At 35.7% G+C, this 25,742-nt stretch overlaps 1 pseudogene; it reads left to right on the top strand.

Annotated features, from left to right (window-relative positions):
* The window catches only part of LOC107506436, a 151,481-nt pseudogene that overhangs the window by 32,288 nt on the left and 93,451 nt on the right, over positions 1-25,742 (top strand).

Genomic DNA, 25,742 nt, shown 5'->3' with positions numbered 1-25,742 from the left:
GGCCTTCAATGCATTCTTTTGTCCTTTGTCCTAAATGAAAGTGAAGTGGTACTAGAATACTTGTAGGCATTAATGGGGCACTGAAATGTTTCTAATAAAGTCTTTTCGATGTTGTTATTTTCAAAAAAGATTATGTATTTAATTGTGATTATTTATTAAAATATCTGTCACTCCACTGAGCAGTATCCACAGGGCAGGGATAGTGAGGATGTTATTTGTTACTAAATTACTGGTTTCTGGCTTATTTACTATGAAGCTCACTATGTCTTTATCACATTTTGAATGAGTGATCATTGGGCCTATTCCAATCAAGGAGTGTATCATCGCAGCATAGATTTTTCTCTTTACCAGTCATAGTGTCTGCAGTTTAATTATTCTTTAACTCTAGCATATAAGTGTCTCTGCCTTTAATATCTAGGTCATAGTAGAAAAACAGAGTTTGTTGCAGTGCCTAAGGGAAGAGAAAAGCTTCACATTAAAGGTCACACCTTCTGTGAAGAATCCAAGTTGACTCTCAAGTAGGCCCGTGAAGGTTGAGTTTGGAGTACACCAAAGCTTGAGCAGTGTTCCCCTGGGAGAACCATGTGATGAGAAGACACAGCAGGGCTTGGAGAGAGAGAGATGACCTAATGTGAGAGACCACTCAGCAGACACAGGCTGGTTCCCAGCAAAAATGGGGTTTCCTATTAATTTCCAAAAGTGAGAGAGTGGATTCTTTTTCATAAAAGAGTGGGTTCTTTTGCAGGTTCCTGTGTAAGCGGGGTGGGGGTCGGGGGGTGGGGAGTGGGAAACTATGAACGACAATAAAAGAAATTATGTGTGCTAATGTGATTTCATTTATATGCACAAGCTGGAGGTTCCCTGAGGCATATAGATTATAGTAAAATAAAGAGTATTGAGAGCCAGGAAGTTAATAGGACACTTTTTTTTCTTTTTCTTTTTCTTTCTTTCTTTCTTTCTTTCTTTCTTTCTTTCTTTCTTTCTTTCTTTCTTTTCTTTTCTTTTCTTTTCTTTTCTTTTATTTTCTTTTTTAGTTTCAACAAGGATTTATTTGAGATTAAAAAATAACACTTCAGAAGCACTGATTTAGGCAGGAGCCCCAAAAATGTTTTGATTAGGAAACAAAGCCAATGGGTGTTTTTGACAAAGAGAAAAGGAACAATTACATCAATACAAGGCATTGTACTAAAAGGAAGGCATTTCTATTGGTGTAGGTAATATGACATAGTGATGCTTATTCTAAAGAATGTTTTTAATTTTCTGTCTGGTAGACCTCTGTCTGATAGTCACTGTAGCACTATTTACAATACCCAAGATTTGGAAGCAACCTAAGTGCCCATCGATAGACAATTGGATAAAGAAAAGGTGGTATTTGTATACAGTGGAATATTACTCAGTTGTAAAAAAGAATGAAGTTTTACCATCTGTTGCAACATGGATGGACCTAGAGGGTATTATGCTAAGTGAAGTAAGTCAGAGAGAGAAAGAAAAATGCCATATAACTTCATTTATAGGTGGAATCTACAGAACAAAATAATTAAACAAAACAAACAAACATAGACACAGAGAACATTCCGGTGGTAATCAGATTGGAGGGGATTTAGGAGGCTTTAGGGTTAAAATTGGAAGAAATTAAGAGGTACGAATTGATAGTTACAAAATAGTCATGGGACTATAAAGTACAGCATAGAGGATATAATCAATAATAGTTTGATAACTATATATCTTATCAAATGGATACTAGACTTATTGGGGCGATTGCTTCATTAATTATCTAAATGTCTAATCACTATGTTGTATATATGAAACTAATGTAATATTATATGCCAACTGTAATTGCAAAATAAAGATATTAAAAAGAAAATAAAGTCTTAATTGTTTGGAATAAATGGTATATAGTGTATTAAATATTAATGTAAAAATTGAGTTCTTTTCTCCACGATTTGTCCTATGGAATTGCGTTAATCCTATCTGCAGTCAAATCATTGTATATTTGTATTTAACAGTGCTTTTAAGTTTATATCTCATTTGATACTCTAATAAAAATCAAATCCAAGAAACAGTGGCTTCCAGTTTACAGGTAAGTACAATGAGGCTTAGGAAGAGCAAAGCCCAAGCTCACAGATCTGGTAAGGGGCAGAGCTGCAACATTTCCAAATCTATCCCTCTGCCTTTTTATATTTGAATTCTACTTTTCATAAAGAAAGGAAAGTCATTAGGCTAATAGTACAAAATGCGTGAATTTTGTCTATAGCTGTGCTCATACTCTGGACTTTAGGCAGGTAAGAAAAAGAAATAAGCAGAGAAAGGTAATATAGAGCGGAATGAGTTCATGATCAAAGCCTCTGCCATGCCTGCTCAGTGTGAGATTTAATGCTGTCTCCCTAGGCAAAAGCCAGGTTGCTATTTCATGCTTGTGGATAAGAACTACTGACATGGAGAGATGCTGCTCATTTTGCTCTTAGTCTTCCAGCTTCAACCATAGTTGCAGAAGACAAGTGGCCACAGAAGGGAATGAGATTACTTTTCACATAAAATTGAATTAGGAGTCCTGCTTCCCTCCTTGAAGTATTCCTTGAAAAAATACACACTTTCTTATTGAGGATCTTACAAATTATAGTTTTTAATGGATCTTGCAACATAAAATGCATTGTGCTTGAACTCCAAACTTGTGTCATGCCTTGGTAAGTATTTTATGAATTGTAAAATTGAAAAGTAAGTTAAGATGCGTAAGTGGCTGCTGGCTCCTTCATCTGATAAACTTATTTGGGATTAGTAGGTACTATCCCCTTTAAGACCTCTTTCATTTCTTTTTTTATGGAGTTTAACTGAATACCAATAAAAACGAGGAAATTCTAACTATCTTTGTTTCTTGGTTAACTATATTACTTAGCTATGCAAATTTTCTTTTTTCTAAACGATCATAAGCTTTCTGAAAATATCAGCACTAACTAGATTTAACTGTTTTTTAAATTTTAATACATCACATTACGACCGATAATATGATTGGAGGTACGCTCTTTGAAATAAATGTTAACTAGGGTAGGATCATGTTCTGGAGTGGCAGAGTAAGGGCCTTGATAAATGCACTCTCCCTCTAAAACAACAAAAATGCAAGCAAAAATAAAATAAAATAAATAAAATAAAATAAAATGCAGATCAATCATTTCAGAACTCTGGCAATTGACCAAAACCACAAAATGAACTGGAAATTGTCTATACAGCAGAAGCTACTAAATTTTGGTAAGACAGCAGAGTCTGTGATGTTTGAATTTAAGGCTGGTCTCTCACTCCCACCACAGCTTAGTGGTGTAGTAGGAAAAAGCCAGAAGCACTGTAGAGAATGAAAAGATGGCACTGCTTACAGAGCTTCATTAAAAGCATTATACCTAGTGCAAAGTCAATATTTTGTCTGAAGTTTCAGCTCCCTGGGATATTTCTATGCTGGGATGCTATCTGAATAACTCAGGGTTTAGCTCAGTGGGAGGTGGACAGATCCGATACTAGAGTTGTTACAAGGAACTCTATTTGTAACAAAGTTAAAAATACAAGGCTAAGAAAAACAGAAAAGTAAGTCCACATACACTGGGATAAAAAAGCAGCCAACAGAAAATTTCCTGGTGGGGAGACCAGAGTTTGGATTTAGTAGACAAAGATTTTAAATACGCTATGATAAATATATTCAAAGAATTATAGAAAACCATATATAAAGAATTAAAAGAAAAGTATGAAAATGATACTGGTAGTAGTAACTGCATAGGTACTATAAAAAGCAGTATAAAAGTGTTTTTTGTCTGTAATTTATCCTTTCCAATCTGTTTTAAAAGACAACTGCATAATAATATAAAATTGTGTCAGCGGGCTTATAATATGCACAGATGTACATATGTACACAAGGGAAAAACAAGAGTATTACAGAACTTTTTTCATACTATTGAAATTAATCAACTAGACTGTTTTAAATTAAGGTACTAATTGTAATTTCCAGAGCAACCACTACAAAAATAACTTAAGTAAATAAAATATAGTGAAACAAACAATAAGGAAATTTAAAAGGTACAGTAGAATATATATATATTTAACAAAAATAAAAAGTAAGAATCAAGAAATAGAAAAAAAAGTATAAAGATATAAGAAAAACAAGTTGCTAAAGGATAGATTTAAATCCTGCATTATCAGCAATTACATTAGATGTGTGCGAGTTAAACACCTGAATTAAAGGACAGATTTTGGTAGAATAAATATAATGTCTACAAGATATGTGCTTTAGATTCAAAGACATACATAGGATTGAAAGAAAAAGGATGGAAACATTTACATGCAAGCCTTAATCAAGAGTGCTGAAGCAGCTATACTAAAATCAGACAAGTTAGATTCTGAGACTGTTTCAGGAAGCGACACCTGACGGAGGAAATTAGACGCTCAGACAGCTTTGTTAGAGGATGGAGAACTTAATGCCAGCGGAAAGCGTGGGGCATTCAACAGACCCAAAGCACGATCTCCCCTTGGTTAGATTTCTTACAGCTTATATGGCCTTGCAGCGTCCATGCAAGGGGCGCATGATTCTTTTTCTGAAGTTTCACATGTGCTTTATGACTCATGATGGGAGTGGGAGCTTCGGGTGAGGGGCTGCAAAGGGGAAGAAATTTCTAGACCACTGGTCCTATCTATTTACAGGTCATTTTGCCTTGTAGAACCCACGACCCTGGCATTATCAACACTGTTATAGGATTCTCAGAGAGATGGGACACTGAGGCTATAAGCAGAAAGTAGCACTTACTGCTGCACTTTTTCAATATTCAAAGGCTGAGCTCAAATTGTAACATAACAAGCAGTTTTACACAGTCTTGTTATTCTGACACAGCTACCAGAGATAAGAACATTAGTTGGATAGTAAGCTATGAATCAACAGATGTGAGCTGGAGAGTCCTTGAGGTGGGGGAGGTAGCCATGAGAAAAGCTGAAGAGCACTGGGCAGAATGCAGGGAGAGTACAGGGAGGTAGCCATGAGAAAAGCTGAAGAGCACTGGGCAGAATGCAGGGAGAGAACAGTTTTAACGGGCCGCGTCGGTTATTTCTGCAGGCCCTTTCCTTTGCATTTTTTCAGATGCCTCCTCTCCTCTCCTCTCTCAAGACAAAAATTTTTACAGAGAAAAATAAAGACGTTTTATTATAGTAAGAGGGTTAAATACCAATTCTTCATAAATCAGACAAAGCTAGTATGGAAGACAAAAAAAAATCCAAAAAATTATACATTAAAAAATCTCATATGAATATAGATGCAGAAGACCTCAAAAAAAAAAAAAAACTAGTAAACTCAATCAAACGACATATAAAAAGATTTATAAACCTGGTGGGAGATTTATCACAGGAGTGCAAGGTTGATTTAACATCCAAAAATCAATCCAGGTAGCGCAGCATATATATTGATTTCTAATTGCTGCTCTAACAAATTACCATCACTTTTGTGGTTTAAAACAACACAAATTTACTATCTTACAACAGGCCAGCAGTCCAAAATCAGTCTTACACTGGGCTAAAGTCAAGATGTCTTCTTTTGGATGCTCTAGGGGAGAATCTTTTTCTCCTGTCTTTTTCAGTTTCTTGATTCCTCATTCCTCGGCTCACAGTCCCATATCACACTGCCTTGACTTCTGTTTCCACCGCCACATCACTTTCTAATACCTTTGACATCCCTGGTTCCCTGTTTTAAGGATTCTTATGATTATATTGTGCTCACCTAGAAAATCCAGGATAGCCTCTTCAATATCCTTGACTTTATCACATTGAATACGTCACCTGTACCATGTGAGGCAACATATTCACAGAGTCTGAGCATTAGGACATATTCACTGGACATGAACACATATATTTCGCACTCATGCATTTTAGATATAGCTAAAGACTATGTCCCTTATACTGTTTCCTCCATCTCTGTGATATTTATTATGCAGAATTGCATACTATCGAATTATTTTTTTGGTATCATACTGTATATACTCTTTCACTAGGTTTGTTTAATTCAGAGACTCCTCTCTGATTCTTTTTTAGGGAGTATATCTTTCTTTGGATGATAATGATAAATAAATTACCTATGATATATGAGCTGAGATTTTCCTTTTTGTCTTCAATGCAGTATGTGGGAAAATCAGTCAATAATTTGGTGTTTGAAGACTATTTTCAGTTTGGTCAACTTTGGGGTATGCTAAATAGACTTGTGATTGATTTCTAAGCATTAGGTTTGTATTTGTGTAGTGCTTTATTCATATACTCTTCTCATTAATTCAATGAGAGCCAACCTAATGATCTAAATGATATAAGGATGGTTTTATGCTTTGCAATTGTGTGTGTGTGTGTGTGTGTGTGTGTGTGTGAGAGAGAGAGAGAGACTTTTTTCTAGGCCAAGCAGTTGAATTTTCTAAAAATTTTCAAAGAAACCTCAGACTCAGAAAAGCTTAAGGATCATTAACTTAGATTTTAGCTTTAAAATTTAGTTATATCTCTGGGTTATTTTAGTACCTAGTTTTAGTTACTCTTTTTTTTTTTTTTTTTCTAAAAGTCACCTGATTATCATGTTGATCATGTTTCATGTTTTTTTTTCTACAACATTATTTTCTGTTTTATATTTAGATCTTTAATCCATCTGAAATTGATTTTGTGTTTTGTGAAAGAATCAGTATTTATTTTGTCCACATATACAGCCAATTGACTGAAAATCATTTACTGAAAAGACAAATTCTTTCCAGTGTTTCTGCATTTTTTATTGTGTTTATAGGGAAATTATGCATTTATTTATTCTGAGCCAATACCACATAAGTTAAATTACAATAGATTTGTATAGGATAAATCTTGATATCTGATAGTATAAATTCCCTCATATTATTCTTGAGATTGCCCTAACTATCCTTGGTCCTTCACTTTTCCATGTAAATTTAAAATTTAATTTGCCAAATTATATATGCACATATAAACTTGTTGAGATAGTTTTGGTAAATCTGACAGCTTTGCAATTGAGTCTTTAAACCCGTAAAACTCGGCATAACCCTCCATTTTGTTAGTTCTTTGATTTTATTCAAAAATCACCTTTAGTTTTTGAAAAAGAGGTCTTATATTAATTTTTCAGACTGTGATGATTTTGATGCTTTAAAATTTTTAATTTCATTTTTTTTTTGCTTGGATGGAGAAGTGTGATTGATATGTGTGTATGATCCTTTTGTAAGCACATGTTTCATCTTGATCCAACTCCTGCACCTACTACCAAAGTTCAAATTTGTAGAAGTCAATAACAATGTCATTGACATACATAATGTATGTGTGTATGTGTATGTGTGTGTGCACATTTGTCTGAAGGGGGACCTGTATTTTGAATTATCTTCATTTTCAGATAAAGAGATTTATCACTTGCTTCTTGATCCAAGTGGTAAAGAGTAAATATTCTTAGTTGCCCTAGCTAGAGATGAAGCAGTTCCTTTTAACTAATGCATATGATCAATGAGAAAGTCAGTGAAGTCCTTTCAGACAACTAAGAATTTACTCTAATAGATATTTTTAAAAATATTCAGCAAAAGAGAAAATAGAAATCTAGACACGTTTACATTTATATCAGTCAGTTTTAAATGCTGCTGTACACCAATCAGTTAAAATAATGTAGCCTTGGTTAATATTTCTCATATCTAACTTTAACATTAATCTTTATTGGTTTGAATGCTTTTCTGACTATTTTCATGTTGCAGCTAAATTTCTGCTAAATCCTAGTCTTTATTTCTTTTCTGGATAACAACACTTGCTTTGAAAGTGTTCCTGTAACTGAAGTGTTCCCAGTGCCTCTCCACCTCTTCCTTCTCCTGGGCCCCAGTGAACCTGTGGTGACATTTATATAGGTTTTTATTCTTCTGCTGAAAACCTAGCAACCAATTTCAACCCAGGTGAAAGTTATATTGTGCAAGCTAACTAAATTTAATTTGCTTAATTAATATGGAGATATTAAATCACATCCAACAACTTAACTATAAGGTGTTGTTTTATATAACAGTATGTGATCTTGTGTCTTAAATAGTGCCCAGTTGTCCCATTGAGATCAACCTCCATGGGTGGTGGCAGGATGGACTAGGTAGGCTGCTGGTGTGTTCGTGACTTTTTTATCCTCCAGTAATGCAGACTGCCAGCCTCATCTATCTCGTCTCTGTACCTCCGCCCCTGTGACTGAGATTAGCCGTGGTGTGCATCTGCTGCTCAGGAGCTGTCTCTCCAGTTCTCAGAGTTGTAGATGTTCTGCTTTGTACCCCAACACTCATGGCTACAGTTTCTTCTTGGGCCTACTGCTGCTAGCTTTGAGAGGATGTGAGAGGCGAGCTCTGGGAAGGTGCAGGGAGATGACCTCTGGGAGAGTGAAGGAGGTAGCCAGGTACCATGGCTTTGTTTTCTGATGGACAATGGTGGCTGCTGGAACACAGCTGTCATACTTTTGTATTCTGTCTCTGCCCCAGTTGCTGAGTTTGGTTATATTATATGCTGATTACTTAGGCAGGAATGTCAGGGGTACAGAGAGAACACTTGCAGCCTCCCTTCTCCAGAGACCTACAGTGAGCTCTGGACTCTGTCCTAGGCATTTGTCTCTGCTTTTCTCCCTTCCTTCCTCCCTTTTTTTGCTCAGATTCACCCACCTTTACAAGTTCCAATGTGTGGATCCCGTAGAAGTGACTGTGTGTTCTGCGGGGAATCCTTTGTTGAATTATAGCTGTTCAACTTGTAATTTTAAGGAGAAAGATCATGGGAACCCCTCACATCACCATGCTTCTAAGATTTTTAGATTAAGATTTTAACCACAGAATGTTTCATTTCATTTAGTATCATAAAACAATTCTTATTTCAATATTTAGTACATTGAAGTCACTTAATACATACTTTTAAATAAAAATCAACCATTTTTTTACATGGCAAAAATGAAATGGACCTAAATATTCAGTAGAGAAAAATTTATATGCAAGTATATAAAAGTTATGTGCAGTTATATAAATTATGTATAGTAAGATAAATATGGTAGCCAGACTTCAAGATGATATCAATGATCCCTGCCTCCTGGTATTCAGACATCGTGTAAAGTCTTCATCTGTAGTGTGGGTTATCGTTACTCATTTGTTTCTAATGAATAGCATTTGGTAGAAGTGATGGTATGTGCCTAGAAGACTAGGTCATAAAAGGCAGTATAATCTCTTTCTCTCTTTCTTTCTCTCTCTCTCTCTTTCTCTTTCTCTCTCTCTCCTCTCTCAAAATTTCCATCTTTGTGTTCACCCACTCAGGGAGAAGGCATTTTGGGAACAGGTCAAACCCATGTGGTGAGAAACTGTAGCCTGCAGTCAATAGCTAGGTGAGTGAGCCTTGAAGTGAATCTTCCATACCGAGTCAAGTCTTCTGAGACTGTACAGCCCTGGTCACAGCTTGACTGCAATCTCGTGAGACACGCTGAGCTAGAATCCACTCCCTCCTCTGACACTCAGGAACACTGCGACATAATAGATACTTTTCTTAATTAAGCTTTTAGGTAATTTGTTATGCAACAACAGATAACTAATATAATGTTAAGTAGTTATTAAATTCATGTTCTCAAAGACTAATGGCACAAAAGATAGCAGCAAGAGTAATAAAAATATTTTAAAAAACATGAAGTAGAATTTTATGAAAAGTATTATCTCAGCTTAAATTCATCTTTATAAATCTTGAAAGAAAACACTCGAATGTTAACACTAATGTTATATATAATATGGCAATCACACATTTTCTTTTCATACTTTCCTGTTTCCCCTTAAATGTTCTATAATTAGCATACATTCCTTTTATAATTAGAAATAAAAAATTATTAAATGACAACTATAGATCTGTGCATATAAATTTCCATGTAATCTATTTGAAAAAAATAATCAAACATTTTCACATCCAGGGAAAAAAGAATAGATTACAATATTCATTGTCCTTCTAGGAATGTATATTTTCTTCCTCACTGTTGGATCATAATTATGAATCATCTCTTTATGATCGGAACTTACCTTCCTTTGCCATTAAGAAAGTTTTACTTAACCTAATAATTTCTATAATAATTGCTGTAAATTCTTTTGATCTTTATTATTTTTCCCACTCATGATCCTCTCCTTGAATTTCCTTTGCCCTTGTGAATAGTTGGCTTGGAGACTGGTTCCTTTCCAAGGTCCCTACTTCCTTTCCAAGGTCCAGCAAAGTCTAGGAGGAAAAATATGGGGACAACTATCCACACACCTTTAATGGGGCGCTAACCAGGCAATGAGAAACAGCATCAGGTACTTGATAGAACATAATTTTGGGTCGCGTGAATACGAATTCATTCATTTGTTTGCTTATTCACTCGTTTATCTAACAAATTTTTACTGAGTGGCCCCATGTTAGGTCTTGACATATTTTGATAGTTCTTGCCCCCCAGGAATTAATATGTGAAAGTTGATTTGGCATAGCACAGCTAAGACTCTGGGGTAGAAGAGGGTAGGGTGTATATGAGGAACAGAAAAGTTCCCCATATGGCTACAGTAGAGTGAATGAGCTTAATGGTGTTCCTAGATCTCAGTGGAAGAGCCAATATGAGGCTATACACAGAGAGCTTTAGATCATTTAGGAAGTTCAACTTATTCTAAGCCTCTGGGGTAGAGGGATGGGAAGAGTGCTCTCAATATCTGAAATCTGGCTTAGAACTCACAGCAAAGCCAAATTATTCTCTTGTTAAACATGAACAATTTCAGAGTACTAATCTTAGACAAGGCTACTCAGAGACCATGATAAAATGAGACAAAATAACATCACTTCATAATTTTGTCTAAGGATAGGCAAAAAATAAGTCCATGTGCTACCCACAAAATACTAAACACCCTCTCTCTTGGCTGCAATATCTGATGGCTACCTTTTTACTTATTAGAGTTCTCTTTGTGGTTATCTAGATTTATTGAGATATCCAGTCATAGAATGACCCCTGCTTTTTAACAGCATCCAAACAAAAGTGAAACTCTGCTTCCTTAACTTTGGCTAAATCCTAAAATAGATTCTCTTTAACACCTTCTTCCTGAGATATCCTGTGGTTTCCCATGGTGTGTGTTCTTCCCCACTGCAATGGGTAATAAACACAACTTGTTTTATTATGAGTATAATTTTGGTGGTGTTTGGCTGAAGGGCATTGAAACCACTAAAAGTTTTTAAAAACATACTTATCATCAATTTTGACAAGATTTTATTGAGAAATCTGATAAAATGGAAAGTAATCACAGTAGAGTATCTCAAATTCCTATATAGGCTAAGATGGATTTATAAGTTTTTCCTGAGTTAATTTTCTCCCTTCCTTTCAGTCTTTTCCATGAGTTCAAGGGCAGCTTTTACCTTTTCCTACCTCACCTTTCTTTCACTGTCGACCTCCACACACATCTTGGAACCACTATATATAGTTTCATACCTTAGAGCATGAGCAAAATTAAACCTATGATTTCAAAGAATATGGGGAAATATCCCTCATGCCACTTGGTTTAGTCCCTGTTCTCTAAAATACAACCTTGAGATGAGGATTTGTGTGTCAATAATTTGTAAAAGAATTGCTCACAGGAGAAATATATAAGACAGTAAAGGAAGAGGAAGGAATGAAGTCAGGCAAGAATGCAATTACAGGCAAAACCTCAGCTTCAGCTTAGTCCACGTGTAAGTTACATTTCAGAATTTGTATCAACTTGAGGCAAAGATCTAGGCGATCACACTCTGACATTAATCAGTCGATGGCTGATGGCCACTACAAGGGCATGTAACTTTGCATAAACCTCTAATTCCAGTAGTCAAGGGCAACCTTGCAAAGAAAGTCACAGATGGAGATAGTTCAAAACAACAGCAAGCAGTACTTGTCACAAAAATGGTCAAAGATTTTCAAGGGGATCTGGTGGACTATTCCCATTTTCTAATCCTTGTCTCCCATCTTTATTTTCATCACCAGAGTCTGACCTTTTTAAGAATGATGACAATGAAAAAATCAATTTGCTTTGGAGGAAGTCCTACAGGGATACTGCATGGACCATTGGTTCATACAAAATAACCTTACACAACAAGACCTTAGTCTAGTTTTGAAATTCTTTTTAATTTAATTTTTCTGAAATTCTTCATTTTAAATATCATCCCATAAAGAGCATCTCATGAGTAATTCAAATTTCCCTGCAACAAGTTCAATTTGTTTCCTTTTTTATTCTTCTCCTAGTAAATGTTCAAGAACACACAGGGCCAGCTATACCATCTGTCTCACGATAGAAATGTTAAACATATAACATGTTGCCTGGCACTGTGTAGATTGTAAATAGGTCCTAGCTATCTTTATGATTGTTTCCTTCTAAAGCCCTGTACTAACAGAAAGTTAAATGATAATGGAAGGAATCACCTATTTTTGGCTGTTATTAACCAGTTATTCACTATTCTTTCTGTCCTCCTAAGACCAGTAAGATGTGCTGGCCACCGCCATGTGAAAGGACCATCTGTAACTTGTGCATTTTGAGATGAGAATATTTTCTTCCCTTATATTTATCCAGCATAGCTGTAATGGCTCAGTAACTAACACATGTCTTGCATGCCTTTCTGGAGAGATTTCCAGAAGTCTTTGTGTCTTCTTGGAGGCAGCAAAGGAAGGAAAGACAAGCTGCCAAAATATCTTTTCCATCGTAATGAGCACTAATTGAGTGTCTTATTTGAAAAATATGTAACATTATAAAGACACCATCACTCAGATGATTTGGGCTGCTGCCTGGCCAGATGCAGTTCTGTGTCTCAGACATGATGTCATAAGCCAGTTAAGTTGTGTTATGTATTTTAAAATATTGTATTTGATCAAGTATTATAGGACTTTTTTCTGTTTCAGACCTTGGGAAAATGATGAAGAGATATCTCTACCTTCAATCTTCTTCAACTTTGAGGCTCTCTATTCATCTAGGTTCTCATTTGAGTATGCCTTCCAAAAGTGCTAGCTCTTTCTGTCTCTATCTCTAAGTACAACTTGCTTGTTCACTGTATGCTTGTTTAATTCTTTTTCTGAAGCTTGGTTCTGTTCTTTCATTTGGAACATATTTCTTTGTCTCCTCATTTTGTCTCCCTAACTGTATTTGTTTCTATGTATTAAGTAGAGCTGCTACGTCTCCTGGTCTTAGTAGAATAGTCTCATGTAGTATATGTCCTGAGGGGCCCAGTGGCACGATCTTCCTGATCACCTGAACTGGGTATTCCAGGTATGTCCCATATATGGGTTGTGTGTGGCCTCCTGTTACAGTTGAACATTGGTTGCTGTTTGCACATCAATAGGAGGAACTGGTCTTCAGGCTGATTGGTTGTGAGGCCTGGTCATAACTACAGTGAAGAAGTTGTTATGCAAGTGCTGATCCTATGGAACAGGATTGGCTTTAGCAGGGCTCTGGTGCCTGCTCAGCCTGCCCTTTGGGTATGTTATTTATCCAGGTGGTTGGGTGGTGCTTTGGTGATCTGAAGCTGACCATCAGGTTTGTTGGTTCTGGAACCTCCTGGGAGAAACCCTGTTGCAGGCCAAGGTCAGCTGCTGCCTGTGCCCTGCCTGGGACCACTTGGCATGAGCCAAGTGATCTACAGATGGTTGCCAATTTGTTGGGCTTGGAAGTGCCTGCAAGAGGCTAAATTCTGAACTAAGGCTAGCTACCACTAGTGCTGGGCTTCCAGATGCCTAGCAATGGTATGGGGCATGTGGAGGCCAGATGTAGCTTCTTCGAGGTTTGTGAACCTTTGAAAGATTTTAGCAAAGTTTACAGCATGAGCCAAAACAGGACATTTGTATGGAAAAGCCACTGGAAATGATTTGAGTGAGCCTGCGAGTTGGGTGGAGCAAGATCGCAGAGAATCACCAGAGTGGTGCAAATAGTTTCAGCTAGGTTGATGGAGACTCATATATGGTACCTGCCTTGTTTCTGCAGGTTGTGTGAGAAGCAGCTCAACAAAGAAACATTAGCTTTTGCCAGCACTTCTCTCTAGAGAAAACTGCCCCTCTAGCCCTCACCCTAAAGCAAGGCAATGTAGTTCCTTCTCATTTGTCCCTGGAAACTTTTGAATAGGTACCCCAGCACTGGAGCTGAGCAAGTGGGTTTGTTAGCGATAAGTCTATGTGCATGCCCTTGAAGAAGAACACTTGGGATTTCAGCCACCCTCTGTTTCACTCAGACACAATCTCCGCTGGTTTTCACCACCAGAAGTTATAGGGACTTCTTGTTCTGGCACTAGAACCCTAGCCTGGAGAGCCGGGTATGTGTCTGGGATATTTCACTCCTCAGGGAGATCTCCACAGCCAAGATACCCCTCCTGATTCTTAATAATGCAAACTTTCATAATAAAGCAATACATTTAAAAAGGAAATTAAAAAAAAATGTTTGGAGCTTATTTTATAGATGCTTAAAATACTAATCATTTACCTTATATATGAGTAGATGGTGCTGAATTCATTCCTTGAAAACTAACGTATTAGTGTGCTTCTATCACTCTCTTCCTTATAACTTGTTCCCCCATCTTGTTAGCTCCTTTCTATTCAATATTCATATATCTCATTGTTTTCAAGGCAGCAAAATTTATACTGGAAAATATTATAATCTTTAATATGTAATTATGATTTTTTTGTGTTTTATCAATAATATAATTGCAAAGAAGAAAAAATGTAGCCTGGACTTTGTAGCCTACAAAGTCCAGGCTACATTTGTTCATTTCAGAAATGACTGGGGATCTAATCAATCAAGTTGTCTTTTCTGTTGAGGCCTGTGTCAGGAAGAGCATTAGCAGATTCAGGTCTAGAATGGGAAGAGAGCTGAAAGCTTTTTTTTTTTTTTTTTTTTTTTTTAAATCTGACCTTATACAGTGTTTTCTTTTAACTCAACAGAGAGCCTAGAAGAATGAAAAATATGGTAATGTTCTTATTTCGAAAAGGCGTCATGAATTAAAAATGGTGTATTATGTCAATATTATTTCTTTGATTTCAAGTACCTTTTGAACATATTTTTCACTTGTTGTTAGTTGTCTCTCTTTCTCCCACCCCCCACTCCCCACTGTTGGAAGATGAATTATCTGTTCATGGCCTTTGTCTATTTTTATATTGAGAGTTCTTCCTCCTTACGGAATTGTATCAACTCACATTGAACATGAAGAACTTCATACATCATTTTCAGATGCCAGGGGAAAAGTCATGTTCTGAGTAGCAAAGTTCATGTGATTCAAACTCATGAATGCATTGCTTTTATCCTCTCTTCACTTCCATTGGTCGCAGGTCCTCATGTAGTGCCATCATTTTTGTTTATTGTGAGCACTTATAGTCCTTGTCCACTTCAGTCTATAATATTCACTCTCTTTTTCTCCCTCTTTATCTCTCTCAATCTTTCTTTTTTTTCTCTCTTTGGTGAGGATTTATTACCCGGGGTCTTTCTTGCTAATTTTCTTATGTGTAGAGTCTGTCTACTGTTTCTCTCCTTTCATACTGATATTACCTTTGTTAATTTAAATAAAAATCTCATTGAACTACCCTGTTCAAGACAGAGGTCTTCTTCCATTAGTTATCACAAAGTTCCTCAAGTAACTGTGAAAACAAAGAAACTGGGAAAGGTAAGGGCTGCTTCCTGGGGAGAATACCTATGGAAGGACACAGAATTTGCAGAAGAAGAGGGGAAAGTGATGAGCTTTTGAAATCTTGTTGTTGGGCATGGGAAGTAACTGACTAAACCAATTGATGTTCACATATAGAGCTGCAAACATAGACATAACTGATGATATTTAGACAGGCAGAGAAGCTGTAAATATGTGATGGACATGTGGAATTGGTAAAGATAAAGATTTCCTAAAGCAATGTCAATACATCTTTCAAATTATTTATGTTTATTGACATCAAGTCATGCTTTCTTCTTTAAGAATGTAAATATGAGAATTGGCTGACCCTGAGGCAGGGGCAAAAATTTCGTATCTATTGATAACTGAGACAATAAACTTTCTTTGGGCATTCATGATTTTGAAGCACCTGGGCAGGAGCTACAGACTAAGCAAAGAGGAAAGGAATTTAATCTCTTCCAATAGGCTTGAAGAATAGAACAGGAGTTCTAAAATGTTAAGTAATAGATTAACAGTTCTCAAAATTTATTCCATAATTATTGCTAGTTAACTGAACATTTAAAAGTTTTATCTTATATGTTCTCTTCATTATTTTTTGAGAAAGTAGGACTTGAAAATGATTTTGCATTCAACATCACCCAAGTAGAAAACGTGATTCCTTCCAATTTCATCCTGGTGACACTTAGTATAATTTAACTGTTCTACGGTGAAATATGACATAAAGAAACAAGGGCTGAAACTGAGGGTGATGAGTAGGTCAGTGATTAGGAGAACAGACAAAAATATGGGTGAGGAAACACCCAAATTTAAAGGTCAAAATAAAAACATGACACAGTTATTATTAATTGAGTACACTAGTAGAGATTTTATACAAGTTTATTTAAACTTTTGCCTCAGGAAATTGCTTTGTAAAGCTTGACATAACATACTCAGCATACATTATGCCAGAAATAATAGAAGATTATAAAAGAAAGCAACTGTAAAAATTAAGAGGTGGGCAAATCTTAAGAAAATTAAAATCTATAAAATTTGGAGTATCTTTTGTCTTAAGGAGCTGATAACTATGAAGTCAGAATGGGTCAGACATCATGGAAAAAAAGAAAACAATGTTTGTTATTATGTGTAATAGGGGCAAGGGAGAGACCGGATACAGATAATCTGGGAAGCGTTTTGCTTGATAAGCTGCTTTGTTTGGACTGGTTTTTGCTAGTCCACCTGTGGATAGAGCAACCTCTATCACATGCTCTTTTAGAAGGAGTGAGGAGTTTATGATGGCTCTAACCATGCCAGGCTTTTATAAAATGGAAAATGGTTTCTGGAAGATAGAAGTCACTGCTGTACCAGCGGACATGGTTAGAAGCTCCAAAATACTTAGCAGATAATGCATTTGTTTCAGGATACACTGACACTGCAGGACGAAGCAAGCAACAATTTGTTATCTGATGGCTGAGAAAGGTTTAAGAATGCTGATTTTAATGGACAGAGCAAGATAACAGCCTTGTGATCATGCAGATCATCAGAAAACTTAAATCTGCTTGTTTTCCATTCAGTTAGAAATCACATATGAGCCAAATATGATGTGAACAAACAGCCCACACTCACCCACTAGCACTGTTTCTGACACAGGTTAGGAGCATAGTAAATGTTGTTAAATAAAATTTCTGATTTGCTTATTTGTTTAAAGATTTCACAAGTCTTTGTTAATTTATTCCACATAAATAAAAATTTATATTACTATTTCCCACTTTCAGTCACAAATAACCCTTCTCTGTAATAAGCTTGAGCATAAGACCAGCTTTATGGTTAACATTAATATCAAGTCAAGAGGTTCCAGGTGTTCATTTGAAGCAGTCTGGCTGCACACCTGTATGTCATCAGTGTTGAGGGACCCTAATCTATTAATAAATAATAAACCAATTCTTAGAACGAGACACAACTTTTTTAAAGGATAAGACATTTAACTCATAAAGCTCATCTGGTGCCACAACTGATATTTGGGGTTTCAATTTCTCACACCCAAAGAATTCTACCAAAACCTTTTAAATAAAACAAGTGTTGTGATCATTTTTGTAGCTCCTAATTGACCCATCAATACTAGGCATAGGATTTATATCAGTTGTCATTTTAGAGCATACTTTTCTTTAATGTTCATAAAATTGAATTGTACCATTTCTAATTGGAGATAAGCATCTTGAAGAAACAGGGATTTTCATATTTTATAAAATCTAATTTTAACATATACTCTGTCCACTTCCCATTGTTAATTTTTATTCTACTGTTGTTCTTATTAATAAACTGAGTGGATTTTACCTCCTGTTTGTAGCTCAATCATTCCTCTCTGATCTCTCTAGAAAAGCTTCAAACATCTCACATAAGAATAAAATGATTTATTTTATTATTGAAAAATACTCAAGTACTTTTCAACCCTTTTGGTAATTTTCACTAGATATATGCTAATAGTTTTTTGAATTGTTCCCTAAGAGAATAATTCTGGACCCTCATAATTCTAGTTATTTTTCACCAAATGAATTGACGTTATTGGGCCCAGTATCACCATTAATGCATCCATATTTTTATCTTCAGTGTTCACAACTATGGAACATGTAATAAACCAAAAAACTATGTTAATATTACTATTTACTTATTATATGATTTTTTTATTTCTCTGAATCTATCAAAAGAGAAAACTTGTACACTGCATCCCATTCTCATTACCTTCTCGTGGATGCTTTGATAATTTAATGAATATCCCCAAGGGGCTTTCAAAAGTGGAAGAAACGAAAAGAATCTGGAAAATAATTTTCTTGTCTCACCTCAACAAAATCACTGATTGTTTTCTATTCCTATATACAGTTAACTAGATATTTCTTTGAATTGTTACCTAAGAGAATATGTTTTCACAATGGCCAAGATAACTGTGTTTGTCCAAAGAAGGAATCAATTTAATGAAATAAATATACACAAAGTAAAACCTCTTGTATGGAATGGATTGTGTTCTAGAAGGGGAATAATGATCAATGCAGATAAAAGTAGTCACCTAAGAGGCCCAGCTAGAGATAAAATTGGTTATTTTTCCTTTGAGTGGTATTATGTGGTAATTATCTAGCTCAGAGCTGCCTTACATGTTGAAAACGACTTGCATAAATGATTGAGTAGGTGAATGAATGAATATCAATAAAATCTTGCTGCTTCTAAACTAAGGGGGCTGCTGCATAAGCTAATCTCTGTAAATGTCTTTTCTGTTTCCCTGCATAGTTGAAAAGAGCATACATCTTTTCTCTGTGTACTGAATTAGTTGGTGAAAATGCCTGCACACCCAGATGCATCTTGGAAATATTTGCATCTATTCATGATAATGTATTAGGAGAAGTCCATTTTGAAAAAGTATTGGTAGTTGGGCCAGTGTGTTCTGAGAAGCTACAACACGGAAGAGCCAGAAAGTGAAATAATTTCCAGCCCTCAGGATCTCATGTGTTTCTAGCCTACTCTCTTGACATCGAGTTGTGGAAATGGAATTATAAATATGATTATGGGCATAGAGAAGGAAAATAAAAATCATATTTTAGGACAGCATAGGCCTTTACAACAATTCATAATACAAATAAGAAAGTTTAAAAAAAATTTATAGAACACAAATACATGGAACAAATAAATAAGGGCCTGAGGTGAATCTCAAGATGCTTCCTTGGGTTGGGAACTTGGTTTACAGTCTGAGCAATGCACCTTTTTTTTTTTGCCAAAATTTAAGTAAGATTTTATTTCAATTGAGGATCTAAGTCTCAAGCTTTTTTTTTTTTTTTTTCTGGAACTCTCTATTCATCATTATTTAAAATTGGTGTTTAATTATTTTAGTGAGAAAACCAGAGACTTGATTCCAACTTTCTATGGAGAAAATATATAGATTTTAAAGGTTTCTGATATTGAACAACCCAAATCATTATTATTATCATCTTCAATGTCATCATTAATACTGATTCAGCATTTACTACGTAATTGAGACTTCTAAGATTCTTGCATGAGCCATCTCATTGAATACTCCCAAAGCTGAAAGAGGTGAATGCTATTATTCCTATTTTAAGATGAGGAAGCTGAGGTTCAAGGAAGTTAAATAAATTTTATAAAGCCGCAGAGCTCTGTGATTTAGTTAGGTAAATGTATTGGTTAGGTCAGAATTTAGGTCTGGAAAATCTGGGGAAGGAGGAGTATGTGTGGGAAGCTTAGCTGAACTGGGGATATCTGAGGTGCCAGATGCTGAAATAACCAATTAAAGCAACAAGCAGAAATGGAAGTAATGGTCAAGACTTTAATCACTTACAGCAATAGTATAAGCAAGAAGCTGCACCATAGAAAGTGCTAACCCTCCCCTGTTCCATTTTCCCCAAAGAACATCATAGTGGTTAAGTATCTGGTGGATAAGTGCAGTTGTCTCACTGTTGAAGAAGCCTTGAACAAAAGGCTTTTCAGTTTTGTCTTTCTTGAGGCTAGGTGGAAGGCAAGGGAAAAATCTAGGAATGGAAAAGTACTGTGTACTATATCAGAAGCAGGAAATGTGCCTTTGAGTTTCCCTCTGTGTCCTCATTCCTTAAGGAAGCTTTAGCTGAACATTTGAAGAAGACATTTGCTTAATGTCCTAGGTAAAGTGTCTTTGGAATGGAAGGTCATAGGCTAAGAATGAAGATATGTGAGAACATGGCCAGCAGTACAGCTTTAGAGACTGCAATGTACTGGCTAAGCACCAAGTCTGGTGTGGACAGACAGCTTTCCCCTGTGAGGCCTGCCAGGTAAAGTCTTTGTAATGGCCTGTGGTAGAGCCTAAAAAATCACATACATGTTTTGAGTCTGGGCTGGACTCCTCTGTATGCAAACCCAGTCTGGAGAGAAGCTCAACCACACATGTTCTCTTTCTAAATACTAGTGATTCTGATATGACATTCTGTTCATTCCACCTTGAATATGTCTCCATAAATGTGTCACTGTGTCTGAATTATGTTCTCTAGTGTGCTGGGTTTGAAAGAAGATTAAATCAGTAAACTAGATTTCTGACTAAAAATAGAAAATTATAGTGAATTTAAAATTCATAAATGCGTAAGATTAAGAGGAATCGAAGGCAAGAACACTAATAAACAGGAGATGTCAATATAGTATTGGAAGATGGCAAAATGATGGGGGCTTAGAAAAAGAGAGGGAACCAATAGAAGAAGACAGCAATAAAAAGCAAGATAATTGAATTCTAGGATCCAGTAAAGACTCAGAAATTGGAAGCTCCAAGTACCACAAAAGTTGATCCCGATTAAAGTAGTATAAACAGGGGAGTTGCTTGACAAGTCTGTCAAAGCACAATCCAATGACTAACCCTGTCCCATGAGGGGACCAGGGATAGATTCTGTGGAGAAGTTAAATCTGAATGCCTACAGTTTCTGGTTCATCAGTCACAGTAGAAGTTGAGGATCAGCTGTGGGATTTAAAATGGGAGGTCAAGCGAAAAGCTGCATGCTGAATGTTGAGAAGCCCAGCCACCTTTTCCATCCTGCTCTCATAATTCTGGTAGACAGGTAAAAATGCTGCAGGTGGGAGACTGGAAGCTTTGTCTGGAAAAAGTAGCAATTGTGGGTACACCAACCATCATTCAGTTACCTGGCTGATATTCCAACAGTGAAGCCTAAAAGATAATAAGGATTTTCTATATCCATACAACTTGCAATCAGCTTTCTAAATAAAACTAGAGAGTGAAGGATGACTGAAATTTGATGAAATTATCCAACATGAGAGTTACACAAAGAAACAGACAGGAAGCAAAGAGAGAAATTTAAAATATTCTATAATTAATATCCTCAGAAAGATAAAAGAAGATGTTGCATCTATTTAAAAAAACAAAACAGATGCTAGAAAACTGGAATAATCAGAAGTAATACATAGGTTTTAAAATGAACATGTTAGCTTAAATTGTATATACATATATTTACAAAAAGCATTCTTAGATGTGGAAGGACGGATGGCACAATGCTTTCAAAAGTCTGAGAGAAATGCTTTTTTAACTTGGACTTCAATACCAAGTCGAGACGACTAATATTTCAAAGCCAGGAAAGCAGAAGAATGATGAGTCAGGGAACCCAACACACAAGAGTTGGTCCTTGGGCAAAAGTCGTTCATTGGGGTAAAAGAACAACCAAACTAATGCAGAGCAAACCAGTTTTTTGTGGGACGAATGGTTGTGAAATTATCTTTGGGGCTGGTAGGTGAGAGAAGATGGAAAAAAACCAATAACCCTGATGTATTATTGAGTGTGTTTGAGAACTTAGAAAAATTATTGGTATGTGCTTGGAATATTTGTAGAAAGCGATAGGTACATATAAAACTAAGTAAATAAAAATGTGAAATTAATAACTCCAGGAAGAACAAAAAAGAATACGTAAGCATTGTACCTATTGGCTCAGTAGTAAATGACACGTAGTAATAATAAAAGAAACCTTGATAACCGATTTAACCTTAAATGTGGACATGACAATGCAGGCAGAGGTTTGGAAAGCAGGCAAAGTAAGTTAAATCCTCATAAACATAACCAGAAGTCAATAGAATGTTTAAAATTAAAAACGCACACAACAGTATAAAGATATTATTTGGAAAGAAAATTTGGAAGTATTTAAGGGAAGAAAATTTGCCTCTGTTCCTCTGAAGAACAGGGCGTGGATGTCTGGAAGGCCGCAGTAAGGAAAAACTGATTTTTCTGCAGCAGACTTTTATTACATGACATCTAAACTCTAAAATGATATCTATTGTCATGGCCATTGTGCATTTATTTAATCAATTTATCTTACTTGTAGAAAAGCTAATGTGAATATCACCTGTGTTTCAGTTGTGTCCACCAAAAATTACTTGTTTGAATATCATCATCAGTTGGTTGCTTCGCTAACAAGATTCCGATGTCTAGATGTTTTCATATTTTTGGATGAACAAAAACAGTAAAGACAATATCTTCTTTTAATTTTCTCTTTTTATATCATACATATCTATCTCACAGACCTTTCTGACTCCTTCAGACCCTACAACTTTTCTGAATTAATCATGTAAATTAATACTTTAAAAATTTAGCCAAGTATTCTACAATTTCCTCATTTTTGTATTGGTACTGGAAAGCATTGTGAAAATTAAATGAGACCATATGTATTTATATCTTTTGTTAACTAAGAAATTATACAAATATAAAAAATCATCATGTTAGGTGATTATAAATGTCTATGTATGTAAATTTTCTTTTTTCTTTTTCATCCAACTGTGTGGTAGTGGCCAGAAAAGAAAAGTCCTAAGGAATAGTCTGGTCTTGCTTGGAATCTTTTATTAGAAAGAAAGAAGGAAAAAGGAAGTTAAAAATAAGGACATCAGCAATGATAAATTTAACTAAATTTTAGTACTTTTTTGTTATATATTTTAGACAAAATTAAATTAGTAACCTGAAATCACATCTTAAGTACTGAAATGATTATTTTCTAAATTTGTCTTAGTTTTAATAGGAAATAAAGAAAACTAACATTGTAAAACATTAATTATATTCTTGCCAATCCTTTAAATGCATATTTTTAGTTAACACACAAAACTTTTGATATATTTACTACTTTTAAAAAATTGTAAAGGAGGGGATTATAATTCAGAGGCTTTGACAATGTTGTTCCTCAAAATGGAGTGTGCTAGTAACTAGAGTAAGAACCAGCATTATAATGCAGGTCTGTTAGACCTCAAAATTTGTATTTTTCTTTATCACAAGTGTGGCAGAGTCATCTACTAAAGTGATTTGTGTGTTATTCCACTGTACTCAGAGAAATGTGAGGTATTTTTTCTCTCTTACAATTCTTGTACCCGCATCTCTAAAAAACTAAACAGCCTCACACTCAGAAGGACCACGGCTTGATCACTGCAAGGCCTTTGCCACGGCCTTTTGTCAGTGAAAGCCCCTGAATATTTTCAAGACTGAACCTTGGTGTCTTAGCTGTCCTTAACCGAAATAACAGGATATACTGGAACAGCCTGACCCTAAAAATATACAGAGATTTATGTTCCTGACTGCTGGGAAAGTGATTTAAAAAAAAAATTCCCTGGAATGATGGAGACCTTGGCCTCACTTGCACTGAATTCCAGTTAGGAGAAGGACATGATGTGAATACTGAGGGTGTGTGTGGTGGACATCACTCACATACACCGACATCTTGTTTTTTTTCCTTCTTCATAGTACATGGAAGATAATAACTGTTTAACCCTTGAAATTACGTATATCTGTGTTACTTTTCTTGGACAATGAAAAGTGAGCAAGAGAGAAAAGTGTCACTTTCTGCCTGAAATGTTTAATGGCCAGTGTTTAGTTCTCTTGTCTTGATCAGGTTGCTATCTAGATAAATTCATCAACAGGGAGGAGGGAGAACCAAATGTAAATGATCCATCTTTCCTCTTCCATGTACCATTCTGAAAGTAGTTCTTAGAAAGGATGGTGGTGGAGAACCATACTTTGGAGTAGTGAATGGAAGAGAGTAAGGAGGTTTCCTTCTTTTTTCCTGTTGTCCATTGGTCAAAGATCATTCCCTTAGGGGCACACTCCCCCTAAGATTTAATTTGACCTAGAAAAAATAGAGTGATTTTTATTGTTCTAAATTGTAATTGACCCAACTTTTACTGGTAAATAAATGTCTTCTCTGGTAAAAACCAACCAAACAAAATATGTGATATGGGCACTGATTTTTACTTGAGCATGTTTATTAATCTAGTTGCTAACTGTGACAAGCACAGTATTTTCAATCCAGTGTAATAGAATAGATGCATAAAACTGATTTTAAGGAATAAAGTTGCTACACAGTCATTCACCCCACTAACTTGCTTACAGAAATAAATGTTCTGTTCTCAAATTTTGCAGACAATTTGTTCCACACTAATAGATTGGAAACACAACTTCCAGAAGTAATTTATTTAAACCACATATCTACTTTACTGCTTTCCACTTAGTCGCTTGGTGTCTGAGCTACTAGCCATGGTATGTTTCTGGAGGTATTACATGGCAAGGGTGAATGGGATGTTCTTATTACTCTGGCTCTGACCACTTGTAGACCTTTATTCTTTTGATGTCACTCCTAACTCTGCTATGCACTCTGTACATGAACCCTAACACCTCTTCAGATTACAGATCATGCAGGATTTTTGATGGAATGTATAGGGTTTTGGTTTTCAATCCCAAACCAGGTCAAATCTTCTGATAATTTAAGCACTTCCTTTAAATCTCTGGGCATATTTGATGGGACAAAAGTGCTAAGGATAACCATTATGACCTATTTATAAACATTTTACCATCAAGTCAAACAATATGGATGTAGTTTCCTCTTCTGCTTTCCTTACAACCTTTAAAGCAGCTTGTTTATGACTGATATTTATTCATAAATGAGCACATTGTTTTAATTTCAACTTGACTTCACATAGAAATACATACATATCACACTTGGCCAAAAAAAAAAAAAAAAAAAAAAAAGCATCTACTGTCTATCAGTATTAGCCTGAGAAATTTCTTGTAGATAACTTTTCCTCCTGATTTCTCTCATTAGGGGTTGTGTAAAAATAGACTGACAGCATTTCTCACTGTCTTTGCAAATACCTCCTTCACTAGTCACATGCTACATTTTGGTGTTGAGAGTGGAAGATTGGAAAAGATAATGAGAAAAGAAGTGAAGTCCAGAGAATGAGTATATGAAAAAGAGGAAAAGGGACTTTCAAGTGGATCACTCTCATCGATATCAATCATCTATCGAAAGATACTTCAGTTGTTTCCATGTCTTGGCAGTTGTGAATAATGCTGCAATGAACATTGACATGCATATATCTTTATGAATAAATATTTTCAAATTTTTTTTTGGGGGGGGGTATATACCCAGAAGAAGGATTGTTGGTTCACATGGTAATTCTATTCTTAATTTTTTGAGAAACCTCCATACTGATTTCCATAGTGGTTGTACCAATGTGCAGCCCCACCCCGGTGCATGAGGGTTCTTTTTCCTCACAACCTCTTGAACACTTACTATTACTTGTTTTGCTGATGATAGCTATTCTGACAGATGTGAGGTGGTATCTCAGTG

This window comes from Rousettus aegyptiacus, unplaced genomic scaffold (assembly GCF_014176215.1).
Source record: "Rousettus aegyptiacus isolate mRouAeg1 unplaced genomic scaffold, mRouAeg1.p scaffold_m13_p_7, whole genome shotgun sequence".
Taxonomy (NCBI): Eukaryota; Metazoa; Chordata; class Mammalia; order Chiroptera; family Pteropodidae; genus Rousettus; species Rousettus aegyptiacus.
The sequence above is the reverse complement of the archived record's forward strand: the minus strand, read 5'-3'. Positions and strand labels throughout refer to the sequence as shown.